The following is a 23,385-nucleotide window of genomic DNA, read 5'->3' on the forward strand; positions in this document are numbered from 1 at the left end:
GGATTGGAGTTTGCAACTGAAAAGAAACTTTGTGTTCTCAAGAAACTAGGTGAAGGACGGCATTCACACACACTTATCTCTCAGAAATGAACATGTGGTGAGACGTTCGTTCATCTAGCACAAAGGGAACGGGTTGCAGGAGAAACTTATACTCTGGTTTCTCAGTCTCTTTCCAAGTGCCGGTTTGAAGTTCCTGCAGTTTTCACTGTAAAACCTAGTTGGAGCTAGTACCTCCCCATATATATGTTTGGAGTGGAGTTTGCAACTGAAAAGAAACTTTGTGTTCCCAACAAGCTAGGTTAAGGACGGCTTTCACACACACTTATCTCTCAGAACTTAGCATGTGGTGAGACGTTCGTTCATCTAGCATTAATGGAACGGGTTGCAGGAGAAACTTTTCTCTGGTTTCTCAGTCTGTTTCCTAGTGCCGGTTTGAAGTTCCTGAAGTTTTCACTGTAAAACCGTGTTGGATATAGTACCTAGCCATATATATGTAAGGAGTGGAGTTTGCAACTGAAAAGGATCTTTGTGTTCCCAACGTGCTAGGTGAAGGACGACATTCACACACACTTACCTCTCAGAACTGAGCATGTGGAGAGACGTTCGTTCATCTAGCACAAAGGGAACGGGTTGCAGGAGGAACTTTTACTCTGGTTTCTCAGTCTGTTTCCTAGTGCCGGTTTGAAGTTCCTGCACTTTTCTCTGTAAAACCGAGTTGGAGCTAGTACCGCCCCTATATTTGTATGGAGTGGTGTTCGCAACTGAAAAGAAACATTGTGTTCCCAAAAATCTAGGTGAAGTACGGCTTTCACACTCACTTATCTCTCAGAATTGAGCATGTGGAGAGAGTTCGTTCATCTAGGAAAAGGTAACGGGTTGTAGGAGAAATTTTACTCTTGTTTCTCAGTCTGTTTCCAAGTGCCGGTTTGAAGTTCCTGCAGTTTTCACTGTAAAACAGATTTGGAGCTAGTACATCCCCATATATATGTATGGAGTGGATTTTGCAACTGAAAAGAATCTTTGTGTTCCCAACAAGCTAGGTGAAGGACGGCTATCACACACACTTATCTCTCAGAACTGAGAATTTGGTTAGACGTTCATTCGTCTAGCACTAAGGGAATGGTTTTCAGGAGAAACTTTTACTCTGGTTTCTCAGTCTGTTTCCTAGTGCCTTTTTGAAGTTCCTGCAGTTTTCTCTGTAAAACAGATTTGCAGCTAGTACTTACCCATATATATGTATGGATTGGGGTTTGCAACTGAAAAGAAACTGTGTGTTCCCAACAAGCTATTTGAAGGACGGCTTTAAACACACTTAACTCTAATAATTTAGCATTTGGATAGAGGTTCGTACATCTAGCACAAAGGGAACGGTTTGCAGGAGAAACTTTTACTCTGGTTTCTCACTCTGTTTCCTAGTGCTGTTTTGATGTTCCTGCATTTTCACTGTAAAACCGATTTGGAGCTATTACCTCCCCATATATATGTATGAAGTGGAGTTTGCAACTGAAAAGAAACTTTGTGTTCCCAACAAGCTTTGTGAAGGTCGGCTTTCACACACACTTATCTCTCAGAAATGAGCATGTGGAGAGACGTTCGTTCATCTAGCACAAAAGAAACGGGTTGCAGGAGAAACTTTTAATATGGTTTCTCAGTCTGTTTCCTAGTGCCGGTTTGAATTTCCTGCAGTTTTCACTGTAAAACAGTGTTGGAGCTAGTACCTTCCCATATATATGTATGGAGTGGAGTTTGCAACTGAAAAGAAACTTTGTGTTTCCAACAAACTAGGTGAAGGTCGTCTTTAACACACACTGATCTCTGAGAAGTGAGCATGTGGAGAGACGTTCGTTCATCTAGCACAAAGGGAACGGTTTGCAGAAGAAACTATTACTCTGCTTTCTCAGTCTGTTTCCTAGTGCCAGTTTGATGTTTCTTCAGTTTTCACTGTAAAACAGAGTTGGAGCTAGTACCTTCCCATATATATGTATGGAGTGGAGTTTGCAACTGAAAAGAAACTTTGTGTTCCCAACAAGCTAGGTGAAGGGAGGCTTTCACACACACTTATCTCTCAGAACTGAGCATGTGGAAAGACGTTCGTACATCTAGCACAAAGGGAACGTGTTGCATGAGAAACTTTTACTCTGGTTTCTCAGTCTGTTTCCTAGTGCCGAGTTGAAGTTCCTGCATTTTTCACTGTAAAACCGATTTGGAGCTAGTACCTCCACATATATATGTATGGAGTTGAGACTGCAACTGGAAAAAACTTTGTGTTCCCAACAAGCTAGGTGAAGGACGGCTTTCACACACACTTATCTCTCAGAACTGAGCATGTGGAGAGAGTTTCGTTCATCTAGCACAAAGGGATCGGGTTGCAGGAGGAACTTTTACTCTGATTTCTAATTCTGTTTCCTAGTGCCGGTTTGAATTTCCTGCAGTTTTCACTGTAAAACCGAGTTGGAGCTAGTACCTCCCCATATATATGTATGGATTTGTGTTTGCAACTTAAAAGAAACTTTGTGTTCCCAACAAGCTAGATGAAGTTCGGCTTTCACACACACTTATGTATCAGAACTGAGCATGTGGAGAGACGTTCGTTCATCTAGCACAAAGGGAACGGGTTGAAGGAGAAACTTTTACTCTGCTTTCTCATTCTGTTTCCTAGTGCCGGTTTGAAGTTCCTTAAGTTTTCACTGTAAAACCGATTTGGATCTAGTCCCTCCCCATATATATTTATGGAGTGGAGTTTGCAACTGAAAAGAAACTTTGTTTTCCCAACAAGCTAGGTGAAGGACGGCTTTCACACACACTTATCTCTCAGAACTGAGCATGTGGAGAGACGTTCGTACATCTAGCACAAATGGAACGTGTTGCAGGAAAAATTTTACTCTGGTTTCTCAGTCTGTTTCCTAGTGCCGTGTGATAGTTCCTGCAGTTTTCACTGTAAAACCGAGTTGGAGCTAGTACCTCCCCATATATATGTATGGAATGGGTTTGCAACTGAAAAGAAACTTTGTGTTCCCAACAAGATATTTGAATGACGGCTTTCACACACACTTATCTCTCAGAAATGAGCATGTGGAGAGACGTTCGTTCATCTAGCACAAAGGGAAAGGTTTGCAGGGGAAACTTTTACTCTGGTTTCTCACTCTGTTTCCTAGTGCCGTTTTGATGTTCCTGCAAATTTCACTGTAAAATGGAGTTGGAGCTAGTACCTCCCCATATATATGTATGAAGTGGAGTTTGCAACTGAAAAGAAACTTTGTGTTCCCAACAATCTTGGTGAAGGACGGCTTTCACACACACTTATCTCTCAGAACTGAGCATGTGGAGAGACGTTCGTTCATCTAGGACAAAGGGAACGGGTTGCAGAAGAAACTTTTTCTCTGCTTTCTCATTCTGTTTCCTAGTGCCGATTTGAAGTTCCTTAAGTTTTCACTGTAAAACCGAGTTGGATCTAGTCCATCCCCATATATATTTATGGAGTGGATTTTGCAACTGAAAAGAAACTTTGTGTTCCCAACAAGCTAGGTGAAGGACGGCTTTCACACACACTTATCTCTCAGAACTGAGCATGTGGAGAGACGTTCATACATCTAGCACAAAAGGAACGTGTTGCAGGAAAAATATTACTCTGGTTTCTCAGTCTGTTTCCTAGTGCCGGGTTGAAGTTCCTGCAATTTTCACTGTAAAACCGAGTTGGAGCTAGTACCTCCCCATATATAGAGATGGAGTGGCGTTTGCAACTGAAAAGAAACTTTGTGTTCCCAACATGCTAGGTAAAGGTCTTCTTTCACACACCCTTATCTCTCAGAACTGAGCATGTGGAGAGACGTTCTTTCATGTAGCAAAAAGGGAATCGTTGGCAGTAGAAACCTTTACTCTGTTTTCTCAGTTTGTTTCCTAGTGCCGGTTTGAAGTTCCTGCAGTTTTCACTGTAAAACCGTGTTGGAGTTAGTACCTCCCCATATATATGTATGGAGTGGAGTTTGCAACTGAAAAGAAACTTTGTGTTCCCAACAAGCTAGTTGAAGGGCGGTTTTCACACACACTTATATCTCAGAACTGAGCATGTGGAGAGACTTTCGTTCATCTAGCACAAATGGAACGGGTTGAAGGAGAAACTTTTACTCTGATTTCTCATTCTGTTTCCTAGTGCCGGTTTGAAGTTCCTTCAGTTTTCACTGTAAAACCGAGGTGGATCTAGTCCCTCCCCATATATATGTATGGAGTGGAGTTTGCAACTGAAAAGAAACTTTGTGTTCCCAACAAGCTAGGTGAAGAACGGCTTTCACACACACTTATCTCTCAGAACTGAGCATGTGGAGAGACGTTCGTACATCTAGCACAAAAGGAACGTGTTGCAGGAAAAATTTTAGTCGGTTTTCTCAGTCTGTTTCCTAGTGCCGTGTTGAAGTTCCTGCAGTTTTCACTGTAAAACCCAGTTGGATCTAGTACCTCCCCATATATATGTATGGAATGCGTTTGCAACTGAAAAGAAACTTTGTGTTCCCAACAAGCTAGGTGAAGGACGGTTTTCACACACACTTATCTCTCAAAAATGAGCATGTGGAGAGCTTTCGTTCATCTAGCACAAAGGGAACGGTTTTTAGGAGAAACTTTTACTCTTGTTTCTCAGTCTGTTTCCTAGTGCCGGTATGAAGTTCTTGCAGTTTTCACTGTAAAACCGAGTTGGAGCTAGTACCTCCCCATATATATATATGGAGTGGAGTATGCAACTGAAAAGAAACTTTGTGTTCACAAAAAGCTAGTTGAAGGACGGCTTTCACACACACTTATCTCTCAGAACTTAGCATGTGGGGAGACGTTCGTTCATCTAGCACAATGGGAACGGGTTGCACGGAAACTTTACTCTGCTTTCTCACTCTGTTTCCTAGTGCCCGTTTGAAGTTCCTTCAATTTTCACTGTAAAACCGTGTTGGATTTAGTACTTCCCCATATGTATGTATGGATTGGAGTTTGCAACTGAAAAGAAAATTTGTGTTCTCAAGAAGCTAGGTGAAGGACGGCATTCACACACACTTATCTCTCAGAACTGAACATGTGGTGAGACGTTCGTTCATCTAGCACAAAGGGAACGGGTTGCAGGAGAAACTTATACTCTGGTTTCTCAGTCTCTTTCCAAGTGCCGGTATGAAGTTCCTGCAGTTTTCACTGTAAGAGCGAGTTGGAGCTAGTACCTATCCATATATAAGTCTGGAGTGGAGTTTGCAACTGTAAAGAAACTTTGTGTTCCCAACAAGCTAGGTGAAGGACGGCTTTCACACAAACTTATCTCTCAGAACTGAGCATGTGGAGAGACGTTCGTTCATCTAGCACAAAGGGAACGGTTTGCCGGAGAATCTTATACTCTGGTTTCTCATTCTGTTTCCAAGTGCCGGTTTGAAGTTCCTGCCGTTTTCACTGTAAAATCGAGTTGTAGCTAGTACCTCCCCATATATATGTATGGAGTGGAGTTTGCAACTGAAAAGAAACTTTGTGTTCCCAACAAGCTAGGTGAAGGACGGCTTTTTCACACACATATCTCTCAGAACTGAACATGTTGAGAGACGTTCGTTTATCTAGCACAAAGTGAACGGGTTGCAGGAGAAACATTTACTCTGGTTTCTCAGTCTGTTTTCTAGTGCCGGTATGAAGTTCCTGCAGTTTTCACTGTAATATAGATTTGCAGCTAGTACCTCCCCATATATATGTATGGAGTTTAGGTTGCAACTGAAAAGATACTTTGTGTTCCCAACAAGCTAGGTGAAGGACGGCTTTCACACACACATATATCTCAGAACTGATCATTTGGAGCGCGTTCGTTCATCTAGCACAAAGGCAACGGGTTGCATGGAAACTTTTACTCTGTTTCTCAGTCTGTTTCCTAGTTCCGGTTTGAAGTTCCTTAAGTTTTCACTGTAAAACCGTGTTGGAACTAGTACCTCCCCATATATATGTATGGAGTGGAGTATGCAACTGAAAAGAAACTTTGTGTTCACAACAAGCTAGTTGAAGGACGGCTTTCACACACACTTATCTCTCAGAACTTAGCATGTGGGGAGACGTTCGTTCATCTAGCACAATGGGAACGGGTTGCACGGAAACTTTACTCTGCTTTCTCACTCTGTTTCCTAGTGCCGGTTTGAAGTTCCTTCAGTTTTCTCTGTAAAACCGTGTTGGAGTTAGTACTTCCCCATATATATGTATGGATTGGAGTTTCCAACTGAAAAGAAACTTTGTGTTCTCAAGAAACTAGGTGAAGGACGGCATTCACACACACTTATCTCTCAGAAATGAACATGTGGTGAGACGTTCGTTCATCTAGCACAAAGGGAACGGGTTGCAGGAGAAACTTATACTCTGGTTTCTCAGTCTCTTTCCAAGTGCCGGTTTGAAGTTCCTGCAGTTTTCACTGTAAAAGCGAGTTGGAGCTAGTACATACCCATATATATGTCTGGAGTGGAGTTTGCAACTGTAATTAAACTTTGTGTTCCCAAAAAGCTAGGTGAAGGACGGCTTTCACACACACTTATCTCTCAGAACTGAGCATGTGGAGAGACGTTCGTTCATCTAGCACAAAGTGAACGGGTTGCAGGAGATACTTTTACACTGGTTTCTCCGTCTGTTTCCTAGTGCCGGTTTGAAGTTCCTGAAGTTTTCACTGTAAAACCTAGTTGGAGCTAGTACCTCCCCATATATATGTATGGAGTGGAGTTTGCAACTGAAAAGAAACTTTGTGTTCCCAACAAGCTAGGTGAAGGACGGCTTTCACACACACTTATCTCTCAGAACTGAGCATGTGGAGAGAAGTTCGTTTCATCTAGCACAAAGGGAACGGGTTGCAGGAGAAACTTTTACTCTGGTTTCTCAGTCTGTTTCCTACTCCCGGTTTGAAGTTCCTGCAGATTTCTCTGAAAACTGATTTAGAGCTAGTACCTCCACATATATATGTATGGAGTGGGTTTTGCAAATGAAAAGAAACTTTGTGTTCCCAATAAGCTAGGTGAAGGACGGCTTACACACACACTTATCTCTCAGAACTGAGCATGTGGAGAGCGTTCGTTCATCTAGCACAAAGGGAACTGGTTGTAGGGGAAACTTTTACTCTGGTCTCTCAGTATGATTCCTAGTGCCGGTATGATGTTCCTGCAGTTTTCACTGTAAAACCGAGTTGGAGTTAGTACCTCCCCATGTATATGTATGTAGTGGATTTGCAACTGAAAAGAAACTTTGTGTTCCCAACAAGCTAGGTGAAGGACGGCTTTCACACACACTTATCTCTCAGAAATGAGCATGTGGAGAGACTTTCGTTCACCTAACAAAAAGAGAAAGGGTTGTAGGAGAAACATATACTCTGGTTTCTCAGTCTGTTTCCTAGTGCTGGTATGAAGTTCCTGCAGTTTTCATTGTAAATCCGAGTTGGAGCTAGTACCTCCCCATATATATGTTTGGAGTGGAGTTTGCAACTGAAAAGAAACTTTGTGTTCCCAACAAGCTAGTTTAAGGACGGCTTTCACACACACTTATCTCTCAGAACTTAGCATGTGGTGAGACGTTCGTTCATCTAGCATTAATGGAACGGGTTGCAGGAGAAACTTTTCTCTGGTTTCTCAGTCTGTTTCCTAGTGCCGGTTTGAAGTTCCTGAAGTTTTCACTGTAAAACCGTGTTGGATATAGTACCTAGCCATATATATGTAAGGAGTGGAGTTTGCAACTGAAAAGGATCTTTGTGTTCCCAACATGCTAGGTGAAGGACGACATTCACACACACTTACCTCTCAGAGCTGAGCATGTGGAGAGACGTTCGTTCATCTAGCACAAAGGGAACGGGTTGCAGGAGGAACATTTACTCTGGTTTCTCAGTCTGTTTCCTAGTGCCGGTTTGAAGTTCCTGCAGTTTTCTCTGTAAAACCGAGTTGGAGCTAGTACCACCCCATATATATTTATGGATTGCAGATTGCAACTTAAAAGAAACTTTGTGTTCCCAACAAGCTAGTTGAAGGACGGCATTCACATACAATTATATCTCAGAACTGAGCATGTGGATAGACTTTCGTTCATCTAGCAAAAAGGGAACGGTTTGCAGGAGAAATTTTTACTCTGGTTTCTCAGTCTGTTTCCTATTGTCGGTTTGAAGTTCCTGCAGATTTCACTGTAAAACCGTGTTAGAGCTAGTACCTCCCCATATATAGGTATGGAGTGGAGTTTGCAACTGAAAAGAAACTTTGTGTTCCCAAAAAGCTAGGTGAAGGACGGCTTTCACACACACTTATCTCTGAAAACTGAGCATGTAGACAGACGTACATTTATCTAGAACAATTGGGAACGTGTTGTAGGGGAAACTTTTCTCTGCTTTCTCAGTCTGTTTCCAAGTGCTGGTTTGAAATTCCTGCAGTTTTCATTGTAAAATCGAGTTGGAGCTGGTACCTCCCCTTACATGTGTATGAAGTGGAGTTTGCAACTGAAAATAAACTTTGTGTTCCCAACAAGATAGGTGAAGGACGGCTTTCACACACACTTATCTCTCAGAACTGAGCATGTGGAGAGACGTTCGTTCATCTAGCACAAAATGAACGGGTTGCTGGAGAAACATTTACTCTGGTTTCTCAGTCTTTTTCCTAGTGCCAGTATGAAATTCCTGCAGTATTCACTGTAAAACCGTGTTGGAGCTAGTACCTCCCCATATATATGTATGGATTGGAGATTGCACGTGAAAAGAATCTTTGTGTTCCCAACAAGCTTGGTGAAGGACGGCTTTTACACACACTTATCTCTCAGAAATGAGCAAGTGGAGAGCGTTCGTTCATCTAGCACAAAGGGAACGGTTTGCAGGAGAAACATTTACTCTGGTTTCTCAGTCTGTTTCCTAGTGCCGGGTTGAAGTTCCTGCAGTTTTCACTGTAAAACCGAGTTGGAGCTAGTACCTCCCCATATATATGTATGGAGTGGTGTTCGCAACTGAAAAGAAACATTGTGTTCCCAACAATCTAGGTGAAGTACGGCTTTCACACTCACTTATCTCTCAGAATTGAGCATGTTGAGAGAGTTCGTTCACCTAGGAAAAGGTAACGGGTTGTAGGAGAAATTTTACTCTTGTTTCTCAGTCTGTTTCCAAGTGCCGGTTTGAAGTTCCTGCAGTTTTCACTGTAAAACCGATTTGGAGCTAGTACATCCCCATATATATGTATGGAGTGGATTTTGCAACTGAAAAGAAACTTTGTGTTCCCAACAAGCTAGGTGAAGGACGGCTATCACACACACTTATCTCTCAGAACTGAGAATTTGGTTAGACGTTCATTCGTCTAGCACTAAGGGAATGGTTTTCAGGAGAAACTTTTACTCTGGTTTCTCAGTCTGTTTCCTAGTGCCTTTTTGAAGTTCCTGCAGTTTTCTCTGTAAAACAGATTTGCAACTAGTACTTACCCATATATATATATATGGAGTGGATTTTGCAACTGAAAAGAAACTTTGTGTTCCCAACAAACTAGGTGAAGGACGGCTTTCACACACACTTATATCTCAGAACTGAGCATGTGGAGGGACGTTCGTTCATCTAGCACAAAGGGATCGGGTTGCAGGAGGAACTTTTACTCTGGTTTCTCAGGCTGTTTCCTATTCCCGGTTTCAAGTTCCTGCAGTTTTCACTGTAAAATCGTGTTGGATCTAGTACCTCCCCTTATATATGTATGGATTGGGGTTTGCAACTGAAAAGAAACTTTGTGTTCCCAACAAGTTTGTGAAGGTCGGCTTTCACACACACTTATCTCTCAGAACTGAGCATGTGGAGAGACGTTCGTTCATCTAGCACAAAAGGAACGGGTTGCAGGAGAAACTTTTAATATGGTTTCTCAGTCTGTTTCCTAGTGCCGGTTTGAATTTCCTGCAGTTTTCACTGTAAAACAGTGTTGGAGCTAGTACCTTCCCATATATATGTATGGAGTGGAGTTTGCAACTGAAAAGAAACTTTGTGTTTCCAACAAGCTAGGTGAAGGTCGTCTTTAACACACACTGATCTCTGAGAAGTGAGCATGTGGAGAGACGTTCGTTCATCTAGCACAAAGGGAACGGTTTGCAGAAGAAACTATTACTCTGCTTTCTCAGTCTGTTTCCTAGTGCCAGTTTGATGTTTCTTCAGTTTTCACTGTAAAACAGAGTTGGAGCTAGTACCTTCCCATATATATGTATGGAGTGGAGTTTGCAACTGAAAAGAAACTTTGTGTTCCCAACAAGCTCGGTGAAGGGAGGCTTTCACACACACTTATCTCTCAGAACTGAGAATGTGGAAAGACGTTCGTACATCTAGCACAAAGGGAACGTGTTGCATGAGAAACTTTTACTCTGGTTTCTCAGTCTGTTTCCTAGTGCCGAGTTGAAGTTCCTGCATTTTTCACTGTAAAACCGATTTGGAGCTAGTACCTCCACATATATATGTATGGAGTTGAGACTGCAACTGGAAAGAAACTTTGTGTTCCCAAAAAGCTAGGTGAAGGACGGCTTTCACACACACTTATCTCTCAGACCTGAGCATGTGGAGAGCGTTCATTCATCTAGCACAAATGGAAAGGGTTGTAGGAGAAACCTTTACTCTTGTTTCTCAGTCTGTTTCCTAGTTCCGGTTTGAAGTTCCTGCAGTTTTCACTGTAAAACCGAGTTGGAGCTAGAACCTCCCCATATATATGTATGGAGTTGAGACTGCAACTGGAAAGAAACTTTGTGTTCCCAACAAGCTGGGTGAAGGACGGCATTCACGCACACTTATCTCTCAGAACTGAGCATGTGGAGAGACGTTTGTACATCTAGCACAAAGGGAACGTGTTGCAGGAAAAATTTTACTCTGGTTTCTCAGTCTGTTTCCTAGTGCCGTGTTGAAGTTCCTGCAGTTTTCACTGTAAAACCGAATTGGAGGTAGTACCCCCCCTTATATATGTATGGAATGGAGTTTGCAACTGAAAAGAAATTTTGTGTTCCCAACAAGCTAGGTGAAGGAAGGCTTTCACACACACTTATCTCTCAAAACTGAGCATGTGGAGAGTTTTCGTTCATCTAGCACAAAGGGAACGGTTTGTAGGAGAAACTTTTACTCTTGTTTCTCAGTCTGTTTCCTAGTGCCGGTTTGAAGTTCCTGCAGTTTTCTCTGTAAAACCGAGTTGGGGCTACTACCTCCCCATATATATGTATGGAGTGGAGTTTGCAATTGAAAAGAATCTTTGTGTTCCCAACAAGCTAAGTGAAGGACGGCTTTCACACACACTTATCTCTCAGAACTGAGCATGTGGAGAGTTTTCGTTCATATAGCACAAAGGGAACGGGTTGTAGGAGAAACTTTTTCTCTGGTTTCTCAGGCTGTTTCCTAGTGCCGGATTGAAGTTCCTTCAGTTTTCACTGTAAAACCGATTTGGAGCTAGTACCTCCCCATATATATGTATGGAGTTGAGTTTGCAAATGAAAAGAAACTTTGTGTTCCCAACAAGCTAGGTGAAGGACGGCTTTCACACACACTTATCTCTCAGAAATGAGCATGTGGAGAGAGGTTCGTTCATCTAGCACAAAGTAATCGGGTTGCAGGAGGAACTTTTACTCTGATTTCTAATTCTGTTTCCTAGTGCCGGTTTGAAGTTCCTGCAGTTTTCACTGTAAAAGCGAGTTGGAGCTAGTACATACCCATATATATGTCTGGAGTGGAGTTTGCAACTGTAATTAAACTTTGTGTTCCCAAAAAGCTAGGTGAAGGACGGCTTTCACACACACTTATCTCTCAGAACTGAGCATGTGGAGAGACGTTCGTTCATCTAGCACAAAGTGAACGGGTTGCAGGAGATACTTTTACACTGGTTTCTCCGTCTGTTTCCTAGTGCCGGTTTGAAGTTCCTGAAGTATTCACTGTAAAACCTAGTTGGAGCTAGTACCTCCCCATATATATGTATGGAGTGGAGTTTGCAACTGAAAAGAAACTTTGTGTTCCCAACAAGCTAGGTGAAGGACGGCTTTCACACACACTTATCTCTCAGAACTGAGCATGTGGAGAGAAGTTCGTTTCATCTAGCACAAAGGGAACGGGTTGCAGGAGAAACTTTTACTCTGGTTTCTCAGTCTGTTTCCTACTCCCGGTTTGAAGTTCCTGCAGATTTCTCTGAAAACTGATTTAGAGCTAGTACCTCCACATATATATGTATGGAGTGGGTTTTGCAAATGAAAAGAAACTTTGTGTTCCCAATAAGCTAGGTGAAGGACGGCTTACACACACACTTATCTCTCAGAACTGAGCATGTGGAGAGCGTTCGTTCATCTAGCACAAAGGGAACTGGTTGTAGGGGAAACTTTTACTCTGGTCTCTCAGTATGATTCCTAGTGCCGGTATGATGTTCCTGCAGTTTTCACTGTAAAACCGAGTTGGAGTTAGTACCTCCCCATGTATATGTATGTAGTGGATTTGCAACTGAAAAGAAACTTTGTGTTCCCAACAAGCTAGGTGAAGGACGGCTTTCACACACACTTATCTCTCAGAAATGAGCATGTGGAGAGACTTTCGTTCACCTAACAAAAAGAGAAAGGGTTGTAGGAGAAACATATACTCTGGTTTCTCAGTCTGTTTCCTAGTGCTGGTATGAAGTTCCTGCAGTTTTCATTGTAAATCCGAGTTGGAGCTAGTACCTCCCCATATATATGTTTGGAGTGGAGTTTGCAACTGAAAAGAAACTTTGTGTTCCCAACAAGCTAGGTTAAGGACGGCTTTCACACACACTTATCTCTCAGAACTTAGCATGTGGTGAGACGTTCGTTCATCTAGCATTAATGGAACGGGTTGCAGGAGAAACTTTTCTCTGGTTTCTCAGTCTGTTTCCTAGTGCCGGTTTGAAGTTCCTGAAGTTTTCACTGTAAAACCGTGTTGGATATAGTACCTAGCCATATATATGTAAGGAGTGGAGTTTGCAACTGAAAAGGATCTTTGTGTTCCCAACATGCTAGGTGAAGGACGACATTCACACACACTTACCTCTCAGAGCTGAGCATGTGGAGAGACGTTCGTTCATCTAGCACAAAGGGAACGGGTTGCAGGAGGAACATTTACTCTGGTTTCTCAGTCTGTTTCCTAGTGCCGGTTTGAAGTTCCTGCAGTTTTCTCTGTAAAACCGAGTTGGAGCTAGTACCACCCCATATATATTTATGGATTGCAGATTGCAACTTAAAAGAAACTTTGTGTTCCCAACAAGCTAGTTGAAGGACGGCATTCACATACAATTATATCTCAGAACTGAGCATGTGGATAGACTTTCGTTCATCTAGCAAAAAGGGAACGGTTTGCAGGAGAAATTTTTACTCTGGTTTCTCAGTCTGTTTCCTATTGTCGGTTTGAAGTTCCTGCAGATTTCACTGTAAAACCGTGTTAGAGCTAGTACCTCCCCATATATAGGTATGGAGTGGAGTTTGCAACTGAAAAGAAACTTTGTGTTCCCAAAAAGCTAGGTGAAGGACGGCTTTCACACACACTTATCTCTGAAAACTGAGCATGTAGACAGACGTACATTTATCTAGAACAAAGGGAACGTGTTGTAGGGGAAACTTTTCTCTGCTTTCTCAGTCTGTTTCCAAGTGCTGGTTTGAAATTCCTGCAGTTTTCATTGTAAAATCGAGTTGGAGCTGGTACCTCCCCTTACATGTGTATGAAGTGGAGTTTGCAACTGAAAATAAACTTTGTGTTCCCAACAAGATAGGTGAAGGACGGCTTTCACACACACTTATCTCTCAGAACTGAGCATGTGGAGAGACGTTCGTTCATCTAGCACAAAATGAACGGGTTGCTGGAGAAACATTTACTCTGGTTTCTCAGTCTTTTTCCTAGTGCCAGTATGAAATTCCTGCAGTATTCACTGTAAAACCGTGTTGGAGCTAGTACCTCCCCATATATATGTATGGATTGGAGATTGCACGTGAAAAGAATCTTTGTGTTCCCAACAAGCTTGGTGAAGGACGGCTTTCACACACACTTATCTCTCAGAAATGAGCAAGTGGAGAGCGTTCGTTCATCTAGCACAAAGGGAACGGTTTGCAGGAGAAACATTTACTCTGGTTTCTCAGTCTGTTTCCTAGTGCCGGGTTGAAGTTCCTGCAGTTTTCACTGTAAAACCGAGTTGGAGCTAGTACCTCCCCATATATATGTATGGAGTGGTGTTCGCAACTGAAAAGAAACATTGTGTTCCCAACAATCTAGGTGAAGTACGGCTTTCACACTCACTTATCTCTCAGAATTGAGCATGTTGAGAGAGTTCGTTCACCTAGGAAAAGGTAACGGGTTGTAGGAGAAATTTTACTCTTGTTTCTCAGTCTGTTTCCAAGTGCCGGTTTGAAGTTCCTGCAGTTTTCACTGTAAAACCGATTTGGAGCTAGTACATCCCCATATATATGTATGGAGTGGATTTTGCAACTGAAAAGAAACTTTGTGTTCCCAACAAGCTAGGTGAAGGACGGCTATCACACACACTTATCTCTCAGAACTGAGAATTTGGTTAGACGTTCATTCGTCTAGCACTAAGGGAATGGTTTTCAGGAGAAACTTTTACTCTGGTTTCTCAGTCTGTTTCCTAGTGCCTTTTTGAAGTTCCTGCAGTTTTCTCTGTAAAACAGATTTGCAACTAGTACTTACCCATATATATATATATGGAGTGGATTTTGCAACTGAAAAGAAACTTTGTGTTCCCAACAAACTAGGTGAAGGACGGCTTTCACACACACTTATATCTCAGAACTGAGCATGTGGAGGGACGTTCGTTCATCTAGCACAAAGGGATCGGGTTGCAGGAGGAACTTTTACTCTGGTTTCTCAGGCTGTTTCCTATTCCCGGTTTCAAGTTCCTGCAGTTTTCACTGTAAAATCGTGTTGGATCTAGTACCTCCCCTTATATATGTATGGATTGGGGTTTGCAACTGAAAAGAAACTTTGTGTTCCCAACAAGTTTGTGAAGGTCGGCTTTCACACACACTTATCTCTCAGAACTGAGCATGTGGAGAGACGTTCGTTCATCTAGCACAAAAGGAACGGGTTGCAGGAGAAAGTTTTAATATGGTTTCTCAGTCTGTTTCCTAGTGCCGGTTTGAATTTCCTGCAGTTTTCACTGTAAAACAGTGTTGGAGCTAGTACCTTCCCATATATATGTATGGAGTGGAGTTTGCAACTGAAAAGAAACTTTGTGTTTCCAACAAGCTAGGTGAAGGTCGTCTTTAACACACACTGATCTCTGAGAAGTGAGCATGTGGAGAGACGTTCGTTCATCTAGCACAAAGGGAACGGTTTGCAGAAGAAACTATTACTCTGCTTTCTCAGTCTGTTTCCTAGTGCCAGTTTGATGTTTCTTCAGTTTTCACTGTAAAACAGAGTTGGAGCTAGTACCTTCCCATATATATGTATGGAGTGGAGTTTGCAACTGAAAAGAAACTTTGTGTTCCCAACAAGCTAGGTGAAGGGAGGCTTTCACACACACTTATCTCTCAGAACTGAGAATGTGGAAAGACGTTCGTACATCTAGCACAAAGGGAACGTGTTGCATGAGAAACTTTTACTCTGGTTTCTCAGTCTGTTTCCTAGTGCCGAGTTGAAGTTCCTGCATTTTTCACTGTAAAACCGATTTGGAGCTAGTACCTCCACATATATATGTATGGAGTTGAGACTGCAACTGGAAAGAAACTTTGTGTTCCCAAAAAGCTAGGTGAAGGACGGCTTTCACACACACTTATCTCTCAGACCTGAGCATGTGGAGAGCGTTCATTCATCTAGCACAAATGGAAAGGGTTGTAGGAGAAACCTTTACTCTTGTTTCTCAGTCTGTTTCCTAGTTCCGGTTTGAAGTTCCTGCAGTTTTCACTGTAAAACCGAGTTGGAGCTAGAACCTCCCCATATATATGTATGGAGTTGAGACTGCAACTGGAAAGAAACTTTGTGTTCCCAACAAGCTGGGTGAAGGACGGCATTCACGCACACTTATCTCTCAGAACTGAGCATGTGGAGAGACGTTTGTACATCTAGCACAAAGGGAACGTGTTGCAGGAAAAATTTTACTCTGGTTTCTCAGTCTGTTTCCTAGTGCCGGTTTGAAGTTCCTGCAGTTTTCACTGTAAAACCGAGTTGGGGCTACTACCTACCCATATATATGTATGGAGTGGAGTTTGCAATTGAAAAGAATCTTTGTGTTCCCAACAAGCTAAGTGAAGGACGGCTTTCACACACACTTATCTCTCAGAACTGAGCATGTGGAGAGTTTTCGTTCATATAGCACAAAGGGAACGGGTTGTAGGAGAAACTTTTTCTCTGGTTTCTCAGGCTGTTTCCTAGTGCCGGATTGAAGTTCCTTCAGTTTTCACTGTAAAACCGATTTGGAGCTAGTACCTCCCCATATATATGTATGGAGTTGAGTTTGCAAATGAAAAGAAACTTTGTGTTCCCAACAAGCTAGGTGAAGGACGGCTTTCACACACACTTATCTCTCAGAAATGAGCATGTGGAGAGAGGTTCGTTCATCTAGCACAAAGGGATCGGGTTGCAGGAGGAACTTTTACTCTGATTTCTAATTCTGTTTCCTAGTGCCGGTTTGAAGTTCCTGCAGTTTTCACTGTAAAACCGAGTTGGAGCTAGTACCTCCCCATATATATGTATGGATTTGTGTTTGCAACTGAAAAGAAACTTTGTGTTCCCAACAAGCTAGATGAAGGTCGGCTTTCACACACACTTATGTCTCAGAACTGAGCATGTGGAGAGACGTTCGTTCATCTAGCACAAAGGGAACGTGTTGAAGGAGAAACTTTAACTCTGCTTTCTCATTCTGTTTCCTAGTGCCGGTTTGAAGTTCCTTAAGTTTTCACTGTAAAACCGAGTTGGATCTAGTCCCTCCCCATATATATTTATGGAGTGGAGTTTGCAACTGAAAAGTAACTTTGTGTTCCCAACAAGCTAGGTGAAGGACGGCTTTCACACACACTTATCTCTCAGAACTGAGCATGTGGAGAGACGTTCGTACATCTAGCACAAATGGAACGTGTTGCAGGAAAAATTTTACTCTGGTTTCTCAGTCTGTTTCCTAGTGCCGTGTGATAGTTCCTGCAGTTTTCACTGTAAAACCGAGTTGGAGCTAGTACCTCCCCATATATATGTATGGAATGGGTTTGCAACTGAAAAGAAACTTTGTGTTCCCAACAAGCTAGTTGAATGACGGCTTTCACACACACTTATCTCTCAGAAATGAGCATATGGAGAGACGTTCGTTCATCTAGCACAAAGGGAAAGGTTTGCAGGGGAAACTTTTACTCTGGTTTCTCACTCTGTTTCCTAGTGCCGTTTTGATGTTCCTGCAAATTTCACTGTAAAACGGAGTTGGAGCTAGTACCTCCCCATATATATGTATGAAGTGGAGTTTGCAACTGAAAAGAAACTTTGTGTTCCCAACAATCTTGGTGAAGGACGGCTTTCACACACACTTATCTCTCAGAACTGAGCATGTGGAGAGACGTTCGTTCATCTAGGACAAAGGGAACGGTTTGCAGAAGAAACTTTTTCTCTGCTTTCTCAGTCTGTTTCCTAGTGCCGGTTTGATGTTCCTTCAGTTTTCACTGTAGAACAGAGTTGCAGCTAGTACCTCCCCATATATATGTATGGAGTGGAGTTTGCAACTGAAAAGACACTTTGTGTTCCCAAAATGCTAGGTGAAGGGCGGCTTTCACACACAATTATCTCTCAGAACTGAGCATGTGGAAAGACGTTCATACATCTAGCACAAAGGGAACGTGTTGCATGGGAAACTTTTACTCTTGTTTCTCAGTCTGTTTCCTAGTGCTGGTTTGAAGTTCCTGCATTTTTCACTGTAAAACCGATTTGGAGCTAGTACCTCCCCATATATATGTATGGATTGATGTTTGCAACTGAAAAGAAACTTTGTGTTCCCAAAAAGCTAAATGAAGGACGGCTTTCACACACACTAATCTCTCAGAACTGAGCATGTGGAGCGACGTTCGTTCATCTGGCACAAAGGGAACGGGTTGCAGGAGAAACTTTTACTCTGATTTCTAATTCTGTTTCCTAGTGCCGGTTTGAAGTTCCTGCAGTTTTCACTGTAAAACCGAGTTGGAGCTAGTACCTCCCCATATATATGTATGGATTTGTGTTTGCAACTGAAAAGAAACTTTGTGTTCCCAACAAGCGAGATGAAGGTCGGCTTTCACACACACTTATGTCTCAGAACTGAGCATGTGGAGAGACGTTCGTTCATCTAGCACAAAGGGAAACGTTGGCAGTAGAAACCTTTACTCTGTTTTCTCAGTTTGTTTCCTAGTGCCGGTTTGAAGTTCTTGCAGTTTTCACTGTAAAACCGAGTTGGAGTTAGTACCTCCCCATATATATGTATGGAATGGAGTTTGCAACTGAAAAGAAACTTTGTGTTCCCAACAAGCTAGTTGAAGGGCGGCTTTCACACACACTTATGTCTCAGAACTGAGCATGTGGAGAGACTTTCGTTCATCTAGCACAAATGGAACGAGTTGAAGGAGAAACTTATACTCTGATTTCTCATTCTGTTTCCTAGTGCCGGTTTGGAGTTCCTTCATTTTTCACTGTAAAACCGAGGTGGATCTAGTCCCTCCCCATATATATGTATGGAGTGGAGTTTGCAACTTAAAAGAAACTTTGTGTTCCCAACAAGCTAGGTGAAGGACGGCTTTCACACACACTTATCTCTCAGAACTGAGCATGTGGAGAGACGTTCGTACATCTAGCACAAAAGGAACGTGTTGCAGGAAAAATTTTAGTCGGTTTTCTCAGTCTGTTTCCTAGTGCCGTGTTGAAGTTCCTGCAGTTTTCACTGTAAAACCGAGTTGGAGCTAGTACCTCCCCATATATATGTATGGAATGCGTTTGCAACTGAAAAGAAACTTTGTGTTCCCAACAAGCTAGGTGAAGGACGGCTTTCACACACACTTATCTCTCAAAACTGAGCATGTGGAGAGCTTTCGTTCATCTAGCACAAAGGGAACGGTTTTTAGGAGAAACTTTTACTCTTGTTTCTCAGTCTGTTTCCTAGTGCCGGTTTGAAGTTCTTGCAGTTTTCACTGTAAAACCGAGTTGGAGCTAGTACCTCCCCATATATATGTATGGAGTGGAGTTTGCAACTGAAAAGTAACTTTGTGTTCCCAACAAGCTAGGTGAAGGACGGCTTTCACACACACTTATCTCTCAGAACTGAGCATGTGGACAGACGTTCGTTCATCTAGCACAAAGGGAACGGGATGCAGGAGAAACTTTTACTCTGGTTTCTAAGTGTGTTTCCTAGTGCCGGTTTTAAGTTGCTGCATTTTTCATTGTAAATCCGAGTTGGAGCTAGTACCTACCCATATATATATATGGAGTTAAGTTTGAAACTGAAAAGAAACTTTGTGTTCCCAACATGCTAGTTGAAGGACGGCTTTCACACACACTGATATCTCAGAACTGAGCATGTGGAGAGCGTTCGTTCATCTAGGAAAAGGGAACGGTTTGTTGGAGAAACTTTTACTCTTGTTTCTCAGTCTGTTTCCTAGTGCCTGTTTGATGATCCTTCAGTTTTCACTGTAAAACCGAGTTGGAGCTAGTACCTCCCCATATATATGTATGGAGTGGAGTTTGCAACTGAAAAGAAACTTTGAATTCCCAACAAGCTAATTGAAGGGCGACTTTCACACACACTTATCTCTCAGAACTGAGCATGTGGAAAGACGTTCATACATCTAGCACAAAGGGAACGTGTTGAATGAGAAATTTTACTCTGGTTTCTCAGTCTGTTTCCTATTGCCGGTTTGAAGTTCCTGCAATTTTCACTGTAAAACCGAGTTGGAGATAGTACCTCCACATATATATGAATGGAATTGAGACTGCAACTGAAAAGAAACTTTTTGTTCCCAACATGCTAGGTGAAGGACGGCTTTCACACACACTTATCTCTCAGAACTGAGCATGTGGAGCGACGTTCGTTCATTTAGCACAAAGGGAAAGGGTTGCAGGAGAAAAATTTACTCTGGTTTCTCAGTCTCTTTCCTAGTGCCGGTTTGAAGTTCCTGCAGTTTTCAGTGTAAAACCGATTTGGAGCTAGTAACTCCCCTATATATGTATGGAGAGGTGTTTGCAGAAAAAAGAATCTTTGTGTTCCCAGCAAGTTAATTGCAGGGCGGTTTCACACTCACTTATCTCTCACAACTGAGCATGTGGAGAGACGTTCGTTCATCTAGCACAAAGGGAAACGGTTGCAGGAGAAACTTTTACTCTTGTTTCTCAGTCTGTTTCCTAGTGCCGGTTTGAAGTTCCTGCAGTTTTCACTGTAAAACAGAGTTGGAGCTACTACTTCCCCATATATATGTATGGAGTGGAGTTTGCAATTGAAAAGAATCTTTGTGTTCCCAACAAGCTAGGTGAAGGACGGCTTTCACACACACTTATCTCTCAGAACTGAGCATGTGGAGAGTTTTCGTTCATATAGCACAAAGGGAACGGGTTGTAGGAGAAACTTTTTCTCTGGTTTCTCAGGCTGTTTCCTAGTGCCGGAATGAAGTTCCTTCAGTTTTCACTGTAAAACAGATTTGGAGCTAGTACCTCCCCATATATATGTATGGAGTTGAGTTTGCAAATGAAAAGAAACTTTGTGTTCCCAACAAGCTAGGTGAAGGACGGCTTTCACACACACTTATCTCTCAGAAATGAGCATGTGGAGAGAGGTTCGTTCATCTAGCACAAAGGGATCGGGTTGCAGGAGGAAATTTTTCTCTGATTTCTAATTCTGTTTCCTAGTGCCGGTTTGAAGTTCCTGCAGTTTTCACTGTAAAACCGAGTTGGAGCTAGTACCTCCCCATATATATGTATGGATTTGTGTTTGCAACTGAAAAGAAACTTTGTGTACCCAACAAGCTAGATGAAGGTCGGCTTTCACACACACTTATGTCTCAGAACTGAGCATGTGGAGAGACGTTCGTTCATCTAGCACAAAGGGAACGGGTTGAAGGAGAAACTTTAACTCTGCTTTCTCATTCTGTTTCCTAGTGCCGGTTTGAAGTTCCTTAAGTTTTCACTGTAAAACCGAGTTGGATCTAGTCCCTCCCCATATATATTTATGGAGTGGAGTTTGCAACTGAAAAGAAACTTTGTGTTCCCAACAAGCTAGGTGAAGGACGGCTTTCACACACACTTATCTCTCAGAACTGAGCATGTGGAGAGACGTTCGTACATCTAGCACAAATGGAAAGTGTTGCAGGAAAAATTTTACTCTGGTTTCTCCGTCTGTTTCCTAGTGCCGTGTGATAGTTCCTGCAGTTTTCACTGTAAAACCGAGTTGGAGCTAGTACCTCCCCATATATATGTATGGAATGGGTTTGCAACTGAAAAGAAACTTTGTGTTCCCAACAAGATAGTTGAATGACGGCTTTCACACACACTTATCTCTCAGAAATGAGCATGTGGAGAGACGTTCGTTCATCTAGCACAAAGGGAAAGGTTTGCAGGGGAAACTTTTACTCTGGTTTCTCACTCTGTTTCCTAGTGCCGTTTTGATGTTCCTGCAAATTTCACTGTAAAACGGAGTTGGAGCTAGTACCTCCCCATATATATGTATGAAGTGGAGTTTGCAACTGAAAAGAAACTTTGTGTTCCCAACAATCTTGGTGAAGGACGGCTTTCACACACACTTATCTCTCAGAACTGAGCATGAGGAGAGACGTTCGTTCATCTAGGACAAAGGGAACGGGTTGCAGAAGAAACTTTTTCTCTGCTTTCTCAGTCTGTTTCCTAGTGCCGGTTTGATGTTCCTTCAGTTTTCACTGTAGAACAGAGTTGCAGCTAGAACCTCCCCATATATATGTATGGAGTGGAGTTTGCAACTGAAAAGACACTTTGTGTTCCCAAAATGCTAGGTGAAGGGCGGCTTTCACACACAATTATCTCTCAGAACTGAGCATGTGGAAAGACGTTCATACATCTAGCACAAAGGGAACGTGTTGCATGGGAAACTTTTACTCTTGTTTCTCAGTCTGTTTCCTAGTGCCGGTTTGAAGTTCCTGCATTTTTCACTGTAAAACCTATTTGGAGCTAGTACCTCCCCATATATATGTATGGATTGATGTTTGCAACTGAAAAGAAACTTTGTGTTCCCAAAAAGCTAAATGAAGGACGGCTTTCACACACACTAATCTCTCAGAACTGAGCATGTGGAGCGACGTTCGTTCATCTGGCACAAAGGGAACGGGTTGCAGGAGAAACTTTTACTCTGATTTCTAATTCTGTTTCCTAGTGCCGGTTTGAAGTTCCTGCAGTTTTCACTGTAAAACCGAGTTGGAGCTAGTACCTCCCCATATATATGTATGGAATGCGTTTGCAACTGAAAAGAAACTTTGTGTTCCCAACAAGCTAGGTGAAGGACGGCTTTCACACACACTTATCTCTCAAAACTGAGCATGTGGAGAGCTTTCGTTCATCTAGCACAAAGGGAACGGTTTTTAGGAGAAACTTTTACTCTTGTTTCTCAGTCTGTTTCCTAGTGCCGGTTTGAAGTTCTTGCAGTTTTCACTGTAAAACCGAGTTGGAGCTAGTACCTCCCCATATATATGTATGGAGTGGAGTTTGCAACTGAAAAGTAACTTTGTGTTCCCAACAAGCTAGGTGAAGGACGGCTTTCACACACACTTATCTCTCAGAACTGAGCATGTGGACAGACGTTCGTTCATATAGCACAAAGGGAACGGTTTGTAGGACATACTTTTTCTCTGGTTTCTCAGGCTGTTTCCTAGTGCCGGATTGAATTTCCTTCAGTTTTCACTGTAAAACAGATTTGGAGCTAGTACCTCCGCATATATATGTATGGAGTTGAGTTTGCAAGTGAAAAGAAACTTTGTGTTCCCAACAAGCTAGATGAAGGTAGGCTTACACACACACTTATATCTCAGAAATGAGCATGTGGAGAGCGTTCGTTCATCTAGCACAAAGGGAACGGGATGCAGGAGAAACTTTTACTCTGGTTTCTCAGGCTGTTTCCTAGTGCCGGAATGAAGTTCCTTCAGTTTTCACTGTAAAACAGATTTGGAGCTAGTACCTCCCCATATATATGTATGGAGTTGAGTTTGCAAATGAAAAGAAACTTTGTGTTCCCAACAAGCTAGGTGAAGGACGGCTTTCACACACACTTATCTCTCAGAAATGAGCATGTGGAGAGAGGTTCGTTCATCTAGCACAAAGGGATCGGGTTGCAGGAGGAAATTTTTCTCTGATTTCTAATTCTGTTTCCTAGTGCCGGTTTGAAGTTCCTGCAGTTTTCACTGTAAAACCGAGTTGGAGCTAGTACCTCCCCATATATATGTATGGATTTGTGTTTGCAACTGAAAAGAAACTTTGTGTAC

This window comes from Camelus dromedarius, unplaced genomic scaffold, assembly GCF_036321535.1.
Source record: "Camelus dromedarius isolate mCamDro1 unplaced genomic scaffold, mCamDro1.pat HAP1_SCAFFOLD_50, whole genome shotgun sequence".
Classification (NCBI taxonomy): Eukaryota; Metazoa; Chordata; class Mammalia; order Artiodactyla; family Camelidae; genus Camelus; species Camelus dromedarius.